Below are 15,588 nucleotides of genomic sequence, written 5' to 3'. Positions count from 1 at the left end.
TTCTCAGTGCAGTGACCCCATGGGTAGCCCTGGCAAGGCCTATGGGCACTGTGCAAAAAACCCAGCCTATTTTTACCTAGAGGGCATTTCTACCTGAACATGTCTGTGTATGTTTTTTGTGCATATGAGGATGGGGGGTGACTTTTTTTTTTTTTTAAAGATGGGGTTACACCATGTTGGTCAGGCTGGTCTTGAACTCCCTACCTCAAGTGATCCGCCTTGGCCTCCAAAGTGCTTGGATTACAGGCGTGAGCCACCACGCCCGGCCTGGGGAGTGACTTTCTTATTGCTCACAGTAATGGAATTAATTCCTAAGAAGATTCTTGAACAACTGGTTTCACTTTGGTTTGTCATTAATTCAAGTTTACCCCTTTGTTATAATTCCAAGCACCTCACAGAGTCCTACGCACCTCGGAGAAGTTTAATAAATGTTTGTTGAATTGGAGGAAAGGGTAGAAATCACTAGCATAATATGAAATAAATACTATGGAGGCGGGATGCAGTGGCTCACACTTGCAATCCCAGCACTTTGGGAGGCTAAGGCAGGTGAATCGCCTGAAGCCAGGAGTTCGAGATCAGACTGGCCAACATGGTGAAACCCCATCTCTACTAAAAATACAAAAATCAGCCAGGAGTGGTGGCACATGCCTGTACAGCTACTTGGGAGGCTGAGGCACGAGAATGGCTTGAACCCAGGAAGGCAGAGGTTGCAGTGAGCCAAGACTATGCCACTGCACTTTAGCTTAGCGTGCGTGACAGAGCAAGACTCTGCCTCAAAAAAAAAAAAAAATACCATGTCCACTAGGGAAGTTACTTGGGTGAGGGCTTTTCTAACCATGCAAGCCCACCTGTCTGAGCACAGAAAGATTTACATTTAAAAAGTGTTCAAACTCCAAGCCCTTCTGTCCTGCTGAACATGTACCCAGCAGACCCAAATATATTCTGACTGATACTGGGCTCTTCCCCGGATTTTCCCAGGAAACTTGGATCATATCTTGCCAATTGCCAGCAGCTGCTTCAGTCAGAACAGAGGGAGGAAAACTTGGTTCTGCTGTGCCACGGGGGTGTCCTTGTATGTAGACATCACACTGCACCATGCACCTGGAGGATTTCACTGGCTTAGAAAAAGCAACACAGAAAAAGAGCCCCGAGCTTCCATGCACAACTTTTCCTTCCCTTTTTAGCTCATCTCTACATGAAGGAATTCACTTTCTGTTCTTAATAGAGCTGAGCCCGATTTAGAATTACAGCACATACCACTCTTGTATCTCTACCAGTTGTGTCTTCTGACATTATCCAAACCACGTCACCCAACCCATTCCTTCCTCCTTCCCTTTTAAATATCCTCCCTCCTCTGAAGAACCCCAATAAGCATCTTGGTGATGGAAGGTAGTGGAAATGAAAGAGGATCCTTGGCACATCAGCTCCTGTTGAAGAAACAGAAAACAGAGCAGTTTAGCATGTGACCCACACAAGGACTTTATATGTTAATAACTCAAGGAGGGAAGAATGCAGATACATATGGCCCATGTTCCTGTATATCACCAGGTAATTGCCCAAGGTGTTGGGTTTGTTTTTTTTTGATACAGAGTCTCACTTTGTCACCAGGCGCCAGGCTGGAGTGCAGTGGCACAATCTCGGCTTGAACCTCCCGGGTTCAAGCAATTCTCCTGCCTCAGCCTCCTGAGTAGCTGGGACTACAGGTGCACGCCACCACGCCCAGCTAATTTTTGTATTTTTAGTAGAGACGGGGTTTCACCATGTTGGCCAGGATGAGATCAATCTCTTGACCTCGTGATCCACCCGCCTCAGCCTCCCAAAGTGCTGGGATTACAGGCTTGAGCCACCATGCCTGACCAGGTGTTGGTCTTTACGAAAACTGTCAGTTTTCCTTCCAAAAGAAGATAAAATTAGCTCTTTTTTTTCAGATGGAGTTTTGCTCTTGTTGCCCAGGCTGGAGTGCAATGGCATGATCTTGGCTCACCGCAACCTCCGCCTCCCAGGTTCAAGTGATTCTCCTGCCTCAGCTTACCAAGTAGCTGGGATTACAGGCACCCTCCACCACACTCAGCCTGTTTGAAACCCGGCTAATTTTTTGTATTTCTAGTAGAGACCAGGTTTCACCACGTTGCTCACACTGGTCTTGAACTCCTGACCTCAGGTGATCTACCCACCTCGGCCTCCCAAAGTGCTGGGATTACAGGCATGAGCCACCAAGCCTGGCCTCTAAAATTAGCTCTTCTACCTTTCTCCTAGGTCATCAGAAAGAACAAAAATCCAAAGCTAGGTGATGATGTTTCAGTCCTCTATGTATCCCTTCTACTCTGCGTTCAGACCAGAATCCTGTTAGAACAATATGAGTAATGAGGCTACATTTCCTATTGACCCAGCTGTTTATAAACAAAGCTCTTCCTTCTAGGAAAAGCACTGACATTTAAATTGGTGCAAATTATCAGCCTCAACTCATCTGACTTTCTCTCATCTGAATTTCTTCTGAGCACTGTGCTACTCATTCAGGAAATGGGAACCACAAGAAGTTTTCCTTTTTTTTCAAATTGCCTCCAGATGTGGTATGCAGAAGAATCATTATTAAAATATCACACAGTAGCCAGAGTGCCATAATTTCTTCTGTCACCTTGGTCAGAAGATTAATAACAAACTAGTGATAGTAGAAAAAAGCTCTGGATATTGTCTGGGATCAACTTTAAAATTGCAAAGGCCTCACCCAGCTTCCATAGGCTCCAGCCTCCTTACCTCATCTTCTCTTTATTCCATAGTGCCTTATTACACTATATAATTACTTATTATGTTCGTTGTTAATTGCCTGTCTCTTCTGCTAGAATGTAAACTCCCCAAAGGCAGGTATCTTGTTTTGTTCACTAATATACCTCCAGGGCCTAAACTGTGCCTGGCACACTGTGGTTGCTCAAATAAGTGTTTATTGAGTGAATGAATAAACAAGTCAGTCTCAATAGAGCAAGATCTCTTGTCCTGACCTCAAAATTGACACGAATGTCACATGACCTATTCCATATAGGCTGCTAAGGGGTCATCCCAATCTTATTTCCAAATACCCTTCACTTTCTCTCACCCTTTATCTTGCTTCTCTTCCCAAAGCACCTATTTTTATCAATGATAACCCAATCTGTTAGTCCTTACACTAAAAGTCTTGCGCCTTCTGTTCCGTTTACCTCTTTTTTAATTCCCCAGGTCACTAATTTATCAAATTCCTGGAGAGGCTTCCTTTCAAATATCTCCAATTTGTCCCTTCCTCTCTATTCTCTTGCCCTTGTCTACACAATTATCACCTCAAATAGACTCTTAATTGGCCTCCTAGCTCCTAATCTCTCCCTCCTACAGGTTCTTTTACATATCATAAGCATTGTTTGGACCGCAGCTGTTCTTTTCCAAAGCCGTCTGTGATCTGGCCCACCTAGCAAACCCTACCTCCCTGAGTGGTCAAATGGTCAGGAGTTAAGTCTTGAAAAAATAGAAAGTGTTGCTTAGGCAAATGAGTTCCTGTGTGTAGGGTGAAGAAAAGGGGCCAGAGACAAGACCATAACTGCCAGGCAAATGCATTATTTGAACTCTTTCCTGGGAAACATGAAGGACAAACTGTTAGAAGGGGTCTAGATCAAGGGAAATACGAGATGAAAAGGGTGATTTAGGAAGCATAATCTGGTGAATGGGTAGAGGTGCCATTTGAGGGAAGACTGACTGGAGGCAGAATTCATAGGTGAGTTGCAAGATATTCGATTGTTAATTCAACAGTTACCTCCTGAGTGCCCATGATATCTCAGGCAGTGTTCAAGGTACTGGGGATGCAGCAGGGAACAGTAATTTCTTAGGAGTCCGGGAAGAGAAAGATAGACAACACTGAAGAAGCCATCCACAGCCCTCTGTCCTTGTGCTCACCTGGCTGCTTTTCCTGGCCCCAGACAATTTCTCAGATTTAAAATAAGCTGCTTGCCAGGCTAGTCATCAATTTTCTCACTCAAAGATATTGCTCTTGAAGAACTAGACCAGGTTAGCTAGAAAAAAATGAAGAAAATGTTTCCTCTCATTCAAGAGTCAAAAACTTTTTTCTGTAAATGGCCAAACAGTAAATATTTTAAGCTTGCATACCCTACACAGTCTTGGTCACAACTACTCAATTCTGTCATTGTAGCACAAAAGTAGCTACAGACAAGTAACAAGTAACAAGTTTTATGTGTTCCAATAAAACGTATTTATAAAAATAGGGGCCGGGCATGTGGCTCACACCTGTAATCCCAACACTTTGGGAGGTCCAGGTGGGTGGATCACCTGAGGTCAGGAGTTCAAGACCAGACTGACCAACATGATGAAACCCTGTCTCTACTAAAAATGCAAAAATTAGCCAGGTGTGATGGTACATGCTTGTAATCCCAGCTACTTGGGAGGCTGAGGCAGGAGAATTGCTTGAACCCGGGAGGCAGAGGTTACAGTGAACCAAGATTGTGCCATTGCACTCCAGCCTGGGCAACAAGAGCAAAACTCTGTATCAAAAAAAAAAAAAAAAAAAGGTAGAGGGGCCAGGTGTGGTGGCTCACGCCTGTAATCCTATCATTTTGTGAGGTCGAGGCAGGCAGATCACGAGGTCCGAAGTTCGAGACCAGCCTGACCAACATGGTGAAACCCTGTCTCTACTAAAAATATAAAAATTAGCTGAGCGTAGTGGCACACCTCTGTAATGTCAGCTACTCAGGAGGCTGAGGCAGGAGAATTGCTTGAACCCAGGAGTATGAGGTTGCAGTGAGCTGAGACTGCACCACTGCATTCCAGCCTGGGCAACAGAGCAAGACTGTGTCTCAAAAAAAAAAAAAAAAAAAAATAGTAGAGAGCAGATATGGCCCATAGGCCAGAGTTCACTGACTTCTGCCCTAAGATACCATGATATTTTTAAATTAAATGCTTAGTTATAATTGAGAGAGGCAGCATTAGGAAGGATAGAAAAAGAATGAGTTTGGGAGTCCAGAAAGCTGAAATAGAATTCTAACTTTACAACACACTATGAGGCATTAGGAAAATAAATCTGTATCTTAATGCCTAAAATGAGAAATAGCACAACAAGGTGGCCTGCATACTCAGAGAGCCTGACTTCAAATTCTAGCTCTGCCACTTTCTACCTTTGTAATATTGGGGTTCAGAAAGCAATGCCCCAAAAGGAAGGCCTCAGCAGCAGCCTCAGAAGCAAAAGGTTTTTTCTGACCTTCTTCTCCCGTCTTCCTGTCTCTCAGTCCAATTCTCCCCCAAGGCCAGCCATAGAAACCAGAATCCCTTTTTCCCAAGTTCTATCACACAAACCAAAACAGCTTTTCCCCAAAACTAGTCATAAAGCCTAAAAATATTTTATGTAAAAACTGGCCATAAAGAAATTATCTGACCCACTTTATTTGATTATATAAGACCCCCATTCCAGAAAGGGCCCCACCCAGAAGGAAGGAAGGAAGCATTTATATTCACACCCAGAAGGAAGGAATATAGAGTCAGAGAGGCCAAGAAGAATCTGGACAGGCCAAGCGTGATGGCTCACGCCTATAATCCCAGCACTCTGGGAGGCCGAAGCTGGTGGATCACAAGGTCAAGAGATCGAGACCATCCTTGTCAACCAGGTGAAACCCTGTCTCTACTAAAAATACAAAAATTAGCTGGGCATGGTGGTGCGCGCCTGTAGTCCCAGCGACTCAGGAGGCTGAGGGAGGAGAATTGCTTGAACCCAGGAGGCGGAGGTTGCGGTAAGCCAAGATTGTGCCATTGCACTCCAGTCTGGGTAACAACAGCGAAACTCCATCTCAAAAAAAAAAAGAATCTGGACAGACAGGCCTTGCTGGGTTTCCCTATGCATTTTATTAGCATTAGATAATACATTTTATTTTCTATTTATTTATTTTTTGAAACAGCATCTCACTCTGTGGACCAGGCTGGAGTGCAGTGGTGCAGTTTTAGCTCACTGCAGCCTCGACCTCCTGGGCTCAGGTGATCCTCCCACCTCCTGGTCCCAAGTAGGTGGGACAACAGGCATGCACCACCATTCCCAGCTATTTTTCTCCATGTTGCCCTGGCTGGTCTCAAACTCCTGAGCTCAAGTGATCTACCTTTCTTGGCTTCCCAAAGTGTTGGGACAAGAGGTATGTGTCATCATGCTCAGCTTCTCTGACCATGTTAGGTATTTCTACAGAGCTATCCCTACTTCGTTGAGCCCAAGCATAAAAATGGACGATTTCTTTTGTATCTTGGGATCTTCAGCCTTTCTGTTTGGTTTTGTTTGTTTATGTGTTTGTTTGTTTGTTTGTTTTGAGACAGAGTTTTGCTGTTGTTACCCAGACTGGAGTGCAATGGCACGATGTCGGCTCACCGCAACCTCTACCTTCTGGGTTCAGGCAATTCTCCTCCCTCAGCCTCCCGAGTAGCTGGGACTACAGGCATGCACCACCATGCCCAGATGATTTTTGTATTTTTAGTAGAGATGGGGTTTCACCTTGTTGACCAGGATGGTCTTGATCTCTTGACCTCGTGATCCACCGGCTTCGGCCTCCCAAAGTGCTGGGATTATAGGCGTGAGCCCAGCCTGTTTGTTTGTTTTTAAGACCGGGTCTTGCTCTGTTGCCCAGGCTGGAATGCAGAGATGATCATAGCTCATTACAGCCTCAAACTCCTGAGTTCAAATGATCTTCCTCCTTCAGTCTCCCATGTAGCTGGGGCCACAGGTGCACACCATCATGCCAGGCTAATTTTTCTTGTTTTTAGTAAAGACAAGGTCTCACCATGTTGCCCAGGCTGGTCTCGAACTCCTTGGCCTCAAGTGATCCTCCTACCTCAGCCTCCCAAAGTGCTAGAATTACAGGTGTAAGCCACAGCACCTGGCTAGATCTTCATCCTGAAGTCTCCCATGTAAACACATTAAATACATTTATATGTCTTTTCACCAATTAATCAATCTGCCTCATGTCAGTGACTTTTAAGTGAACCAGTAAGGGGCTAAAGGCCATGTCCCCCACTGTGGTCTTGGGCAGGCTTCTTAGTCTTTCTGAGCTTTAGCCTTCTCCACTGTTTTTCATGGGCATAAAAAATATCACCTTCCTCACTGAGAGGATTAAATGAGATCATGTATATCAAGTGCCTGGCACAAGGTAACCCACTTGATCATTGTTATCTATCATCATTATTATATTACCATGAAATTTCCCAGGGAGTGGTTATTGAGACAATGTGTGAAAGTATTCATTTTATTATTTTGGAGATTAAAAACAGAGAGAACTTGCTCTGTTTTTACACTCCTGTACTTCCTAAATATTTTTCACACAACTACAGGAAGCTGAAAAGTCACCTTGTAAGCCAGCCACTGCTTTTTCAGATGTTTGCCTTTAAGTGGCTTTCAAATTCTGAAGATTATCATGCATAATATATTATGCTTATGTTGGGATTAAATTTTTTCCATTGATTTCTTCTTGCCTCCATCAAGGATTTTGTTGGACAGGACTTTGTATCAAGAGGAGGCTGCTTTTGCTTCTCTAAATTGTGAGTACGAAGAGTTTCTTTCAGGGTTCATGTCCTTTCCTTAAATCAACTAATGTGATTTTTTTTTTTTGTCTCCAATTACAGGCAAGTTAAAATTCTCCAGTACACCCTAGACTTGCTGAGCGTCCCAATCAGTCCAACAGCTGCAGGAGGAAACTGAGGACTGGGTCATCGGTAGTTCCTTTTAGCACTCCCTGTCCTCCCAGGGAATTGGTGCCAGGTCTGAGGAAAGAAAGTAGGTTCATGACCCTTAGGAAGTTCTTCTGTTCCAAGGCAGTGACCACTGGAATTTGAATACATACATAACCTTTCAAAGTATAAATATATATATGTTGTTGTTGCTGTCTTGTACAGATCAAGAGTAACTGCTCCAAAGTACACTAAAGCAAAGGTGTTCTTCTTTGAATGAGAATCTCTAGGGCTGCATTTGTTGTCTGCTGTACTTTATTAAAATGTGTCACAGAAGTCTTCATGGCTATTTATGTAGTGATCTTTTGAGCCATGGGGTGGGCATAGACTGTTTCCTCTGGTCAGGTCATCATTAGTCAGCTCAGTAGCCTTCTCATTGCCTGCTCAGAGTGGCAGGCTGCATTTCAGGTTGTTTCCTTCTACCAGACAGTCGGAGTCCCTGTATAAGTTGTGCTCTTTGATAGTTATGCTCTTAATCAGCCACAGGGGCAAAGGCGGTAAACAGTAATTAATATGCAAATTTGCAAGTAACCTGCCTGTCTGTGCTGAGGCTTCTTTGTTTGTTTGTACAGTCTTGGACAAACTGAGGTTTGCCTTATTCGTAATTAGCAGGATAAATATAAAATTATGACATTAATTGTGAGCTAGCTTTTTAAAAATGGTAGTATACACCTGCTGTGCCTGAGATGCTGCAGCTCAGTAGGGGTTTCCTTCAAAAATGAATTTTAAAATGCCGAAATACCCATTTTAATTAAAAGGCAAACACTGAAATGAGTTTGGCACTTCAGAAATCATAGTTACCGGGCAACAAATCATGGATGCATATATTAACCATTAGTATTTCTACGTTAGTTGACCTTATCTCAGTGCAAGAAAAGAAGATCACTCTTTCTAATAATAATAATGAAGAGTAATATTTATTAAGTGCTCTGTACCACTTACTGTGCTAAGCATTTTTCTTGCATTATTTCAATGAATATTCCCAGCAGCCAAGCTAGATAGTGCTATTAATATCCATATACAGATGTGGAAGTTGAAGCTTTAGATACATTTTCTAAAGATAAGTTTTTCTGACTCTCCTGTCTAATTGTGGTATCCTCAGGACTGCCTACAGCTCCCATTTCCTTTCTAGTTCTCCCTTTTCTGAGAAGTCTGCCATTTAGCTACTTCCAGCTAATTAATCAGCTGGCTGATGATGACCCAAACCATATTTCTAGCTCTGACCTGTCTCTCAGATTCTAATCCACAAAAGATGGTCATTTCTGCTACCGAGTAAAGCCCAGATTTCATAGCCTGACATTGAAGGCTCTCCACAGTCTGGCCCAGCTACTTTCTAACTTTTATTTCCCATTTTCATTATTTAATTCAGCTCCCAAGGCATTATATTTGTCCCTGCGGGTGAGGTGTGGTGGCAAAAATGGGAAAGTGAAATTTTAAAAAGCACTTATTGTCAAGGAGTTTGCTGGGAGGAAGGCAAAGGGGAAGAATTTGAAGGAAGCAAAGATCAAATTCCAAAGTACAGACTTTTAATTGCCCTGAAGGTAGAAAAATAGAAATCGGAAACCAAGGCATCTCTCTTTGGTAACATAGGCCAGGGTTTTCTTCCAAGCCGATCTATATATGCCTAGAAGCAATTTCTTTCCTTCCAAGTCCTAGCTCCACATTGCCTCACCCAGAAAGCCTTCCCCTGCTTCTCTAGAGCAGAAGTGGGCATCCTGCTCCACTGTACCCTACAGCCTTCCTTTGCCAATTACAGGATATCACACTTGGTGTAAGGATGTGTTTCTGGACTCTCTCCCTACTAGGCGACAGTAAGCTCTCTGAGGTTAGAAAGAGGGTCATTGCCCTTTGTGCCTCATGCCTAGCAACAGGGCTTGGCACCCAGTTGGCACTCCGGAACTGCTGCTCTTTGCAAGCAGCCAGTGTCAGACCTGCTAACAAAGTTAAAATGCACCTTCAGAGAGGAAATTAACAATTCAAAGCAGAGGACAGTGAAAAGAGACCTGGGGGAGTAGCTGAGTAAAATCGATCCCTAGACTGGCCTTGAGCAAGTGATCTCTGAAAAATTCCTAGTCCTGGTGAGGGCTAGGAATTAGAGTGGTTGCAAGATGAAGTGAAATGATGTCAGAAACCACTCCATTCCAGGACTCTGAAACAAAACACCCGGGCACTGCTCTGGAGGCCTAGTCTTTGAATTTGGCCACTTTGGACAGGTTTCTGGGGGAAGGAGGAGGTATGGAATTTATTCTGGTCTTTTAGGAGACAACGAAATAATGGCGGCACTAGAAAGCAATTTCCCCAGTGCTGCCTTACTAGTCATTAGAAATCTGTAGGACCTTGACTTCAGTGGGTGCTCAAACAGCCTGAGAACTGTGAGATCTCTTTCTGGTATTGTCTGTGGCTCCAAATAGTGTGGTCAAGGCAGGAGGCAGGAGGAAGAAGTATGGGAAGATGCAAAGCATCTCCATGTTTTTTTTTCTTTCTTTCTTTCTTTCTTTTTTTTTTTTTTTTTTTGAGACAGAGTCTCTGTCGTCCAAGCTGGAGTGCAATGGCGCGATCTTGGCTCACTGCAACCTCTGCCTCCTGGGTTCAAGCAATTCTTCTGCCTCAGTCTCCTGAGTAGCTGGGATTATAGGCACATGCCACCACGCCTAGCTAATTTTTGTACTTTAATAGAGTTGGGGTTTCACCATGTTGGTCAGGCTGGTCTTGAACTCCTGATCTTAGGTCATCCACCTGCCTCAGCCTCCCAAAGTGCTAGGATTACAGGTATAAGCCACGATGCCCAGCTGCATCTCTACATTTTCAACATGCCTTCAACCTCTCCCTCCTCCCTCCATGAGATCCTTCCCAGTTACCCACAAAAGACTGCCACAGCATGAGTTACCAGTAATCAAAGGGTAAAAGATTGTCCCAAAACACACACTTTGGGGCTATAGCTTGAAAGAGTCCTGGGCCATTCTCCTAGGACTCAGCCCTCCTCCCCAGTGCTGACCTAGCCACTTTGTTCTCTAGTTTTCCATGCTTCCACCCCAGCTCTTTCTAGAGCCTTAGCAGAGAGTGCAAGGCACAGTGCAGTGAGGACTGGGGGAGAAGCCAGAGGGTGTTTGGAAGCCAGCGTCTGTTAATTCAACTTCTGCCGTCTCCAGCAGCTATGAGTCTGAATTCTCATTCTTCTGCCCTGTTCCCACACTCTTCATCCAGAGCAAGTCGACTTTTATTATTTTCATTTTTTGGTGTTCCATATAAAAGTTTATTTTTAAAAAGAAGGAGAGTTTCTTCTGTTTAAAAAGTGAGAGAGCAGATTAAAAAAACAACTATGACGCTAACATCACTCATGAATCAGGCAATCAGGTAGGGTGTGTGGCTCATGCCTATAATCCCAGCACTTTGGGAGGCTAAGGCAGTGGATCACTTGAGGTCAGGAGTTCGAGACCAGCCTGGGCAATATGGTGAAATCCCATCTCTACTAAAACTGTAAACATTTGCTGAGTGAGGTAGTATATGCCTGCAGTCTCAGCTACTCGGGAGGCTGAGGTACAAGAATTGCTTGAACCCAAGAGGTGGAGGTTGTAGTAAGCTGAGATCACATCAGTGTACTCAAGCCTGGGCAACAGAGTGAGACTCTGTCTCTAAACTAATTAATTCAAATAAACTAAAAAAGTTTTTAAAAGGATCAGACAATCAAGTGAGTGCAGTAGATGACAGGAGGGATTCAAGGCCAAATAGCCAGCCAGCACTAAATCCTGGCTTGGTCATCTCCTTGCTGCATGACTTTGAGCAAGTTACTTCATTTTATTCTTTATTTGTTTGTTTATTTATTTATTTTTGAGACGGACTTTCGCTCGTTACCCAGGCTGGAGTGCAATGGCGCGATCTTGGCTCACCATAACCTCCGCCTCCTGGGTTCAGGCAATTCTCCTGCCTCAGCCTCCTGAGTAGCTGGGATTACAGGCACATGCTACCATGCCCAGCTAATTTTTTGTATTTTTAGTAGAGACGGGGTTTCACCATGTTGACCAGGATGGTCTCGATTTCTTGACCTCGGGATCCAATCGCCTCGGCCTCCCAAAGTGCTGGGATTACAGGCTTGAGCCACCGCGCCCAGCCTATTCTTTTATTTTTTATATATTTTTTAAAGATGGGGTTTCACTATGTTGGTCAAGCTGGTCTTAAACTCCCGACCTCAGGTGATCTGCCTGCCTTGGCCTCCAAAGTGCTTGGATTACAGGTGTGAGCCGCCACGCCCAGCCAAGTTACTTCATTTTTCGTCCCTGTTGCTTAGTTTATTATCTGAAAAACGTGGCTAACAATCATACCTCCCTCACCAGGTTGTTGTGAAGCTTTTACTATCACTTGACCTGTCCTCCAGAAGGGCAAGGATTTTTTTTTTTTAGCTATTTTGTTTATTTCTGTATTCCAGGCACCCAAAACAGTCTCCAGCACATAGAAAGTAATTAATAAATAATTGTTGAATGGGCTGAATGAACACATTTTGCAACTGTCATTCTTTGTAGCTGTGGAGGCCACAAAATATCACCTCCTTTTCTCCTGCTCCTATCAATTGGTCCCTGATCCTCTGTGTCCTGCAGCCTGTAAAAGTGATGCCTCAATAAAGAACATGACATGGAGAAAAGGCACTGCATCAGAAGGATGAGACACATTCTGGGACAAGCTTGTCTCTGCCATATCTGTAGCCTCAGTTTCCCCTCACTATCAAATTCTATGGTTGGGCCCAGCCCGGCAGCTCATGCCTGCAATCCCAGCACTTTGGGAGGCCAAGGAGCATGGAACACCTGAGGTCAGTAGTTTGAGACCAGCCTGGCCAACATGATAAAACCCCGTCTCTACTAAAAATATAGAAATGAGACAGGTGTGGTTGTGGGCACCTGTAATCCCAGCTACTCTGGAGGCTGAGGCAAGAGAATAACTTGAATCTGGAAGGCAGAGGTTGCAGTGAGATGAGTTCGTGCCACTACACTCCAGCCTGGGCAACAGAGTGAGACTCCATCTCATAAATAAATAAATAAATAAAATTCTAGGGTTGGAGCAGAGGAAATGCAAGTATATGACTCAGCTAGGTGACTGACCATAAAAGATACTTGATCACAGACTGGAAGTGAAACTAGATGGATAGGCTGGGCATGGTGGCTCACGTCTATAATCCCAGCACTTTGGAAGGCCGAGGCAGGCGGATCACTTGAGGTCAGGAGTTTGAGACCAGACTGGCCAACATGGTGAAACCCTGTTTCTACTAAAAATAAAAATGAAAAAATTAGCCAGGATTGGTGGCAGGCACCTGTAATCTCAGCTACTGAGGAGTTTGAGGCAGGAGAATCGCTTAAACCTGGAAGGCGGAGGTTGCAGTGAACTGAGATTGTGCCACTGCACTCCAGTCTGGATGAAAGAGCAGGACTGTCTCAAAACAACAACGACTGCCATATGTGTACTTATGCAACTGTATTGCATGCTCTGCACATGTACCCCAAAACCTAAAATGCAATAAAAAAAAACAACAACAACAAACAAACAAAAAACACGAAGAAACTAGAAGGCTAATTTGGTTAAAAATATGTAGGCTCACAGAGCCATGGTCCCTGAAAATAATCATAAGCATGTCCCAAAGAGCCATCAGAATTATTCAAAAATCTGAAATTATTTTCTTGAATAACAGTATGCTGCTTCTCCATTACAACTGACTAAATGTTTTCATATAATTGTCACTCAAAATTCCATGAAGGAAAGGGGTACTGACCTGAAGATTTAAAAGCTCTTTTAAAGAAAGTCTTCCTTGACTCTCTGATACCCTGTCAAACCTCTGGATTCCATGTGGGCACAGAGTGAGGATGCCCCTGAGCGCTGCCCCTTACCTAGGAAAGAAGCTCGTCAACACAACCATACACTCAAGATTGATCACTGTTAGCTCAGGTGAAATTACATGTATTAGTAATTTCAGATTAGGTTGTTTACATAATAACAATTACATGCACTCATTTGTGTGTGTGTGCACGTGTGTGTGTTCTATGCCGTTTTATCACATCTACAGATTCATATAACCACTACCAGAATCAAGATATAGAATTGCTTCATCACCACCAAGGAACTCCCCCATGCTGATTCTATATAGTTATACTCACCCCTGATCCTAACCCTTGGCAACCACCAATATGTTCTACATATCTACAATTTTGTCCTTTTAAAAACGTCATAGGAATGGAATAATGTAATATGTGACCCTTTGAGACTGGCTTTTTAAACTCAGTATAATGTCTCTGAGATCCATTCAGGTTGAATAGTTCATTACCTTTTATTGATGAATAGTATTCTATGGCAGTTTATTTAAGCATTCACCTATTTTAGGATATAGAGGTTGTTTCTTATTTTTGGCTATTACAAATAAAGATTCTATAAACATTCACATATACATTTTTGTTTGCACATAACAAAGCAAATTCTGGGATAAATTCCCATGAGTAGAATTGCTAGGTTGTGTGGTAAATATATATTCAAGTTGATAAGAAACTGCTAAAATATTTTCCAGAGTGTTGTACCAGAAACCGGTTTCTCTGCATTCTCAGCAACATTGGTAGTGTTACTATTTTTATTTTAGCTATTCTAAGTAAAAGGCATTTTTGATGACAATACATCAGAAAGCATGGGGACAAATACAGGAAAACTTAACTTTCTACCTGCTTGGAAAAAAACTAATAATTTTCTAATCTAATATGCAAATATTTATTTGATAATTCTTATAAAAGATTCTACTCCCATTCAATATTACTTTAGCTTCATTTTCCTAAAAAATAAGAGTCCGGTCAGGCATGGAAAACTTATTCAATGGGGCATCACATTTTAAGAACACTAATTGGAGATATTTTGAAAAGTGACGAGTTTATAGCTAGATCCTAGAATATTGGTGAGCACAGCTAGCATTCTTTATCTGTAGGGTGTCTGTGTTCCATTTTGCTTGGGACAGTCCTGATTTATGCCTGTTATCCAACATCCCACCTGGTTTAGAATTTGCTCTGGATTTTTAGTTTTTAAATAAAATATCATTAGCAATTGTTGCATTAAAATATGCTAGGGTAGATTTAAGAGACCCCACAGTCTGTATTTTCATCGTCTGCCATTTCACACCCCATAGTGTGTGATATGCATGTAAGGTGAACAGAGTTCTCATGTTAATCCATGATTAAATGTGACAGACCACTGGTGACATTCTGCCTCTCTTCTCCTGACCCTTTCCATGTGACACAAAACTAACACTTCTCTCTTAAGGATATGTGCTGGGCAGTCACTGAATAAACAAAGAGCACCATGACACAGAAAAGCAAGGGCTACCAACTCCTGGTTTTAGGCAGTGGCAGGGGAAATATTTGAACCACTGTTCTGCTGGCCACTTGGTGTGCCAACTAGTTGTGCCATGGCCAGTGCCAGAGCCTGGGAGGTGCTGGGGTCAATGAGAAACGTAGGATGTATGGACACTGCAGTATAACAAATGCGAGAACGTCTAGAGATTAAGTTCTTTTTTTTTGAGATGGAGTCTTTTTGAGACAGAGTCTTGCTCTTGTCACCCACGCTGGAGTGCAGTGGCATGATCTCGGCTCAATATAACCTCCACTTTCCAGGTTCAAGCAATTCTCCTGCCTCAGACTTCCAAGTAGCTGGGACTACAGATGTGTGCCACCACACCCAGCTAATTTTAGTAGAGACAGGGTTTCACCATGTTGGCCAAGCTGGTCTCAAACTCCTGACCTCAAGTGATCCACCTGCCTCAGCCTCACCCAGCCAATATTAAGTTCTTACATAAGGTTTTGCCGTTTATTGAAAATCTACAGGTATTTATTTTATTGATAAAGT

The sequence above is a fragment of the Callithrix jacchus genome, chromosome 8, assembly GCF_049354715.1.
Source record: "Callithrix jacchus isolate 240 chromosome 8, calJac240_pri, whole genome shotgun sequence".
Taxonomy (NCBI): Eukaryota; Metazoa; Chordata; class Mammalia; order Primates; family Cebidae; genus Callithrix; species Callithrix jacchus.
The sequence above is the reverse complement of the archived record's forward strand: the minus strand, read 5'-3'. Positions refer to the sequence as shown.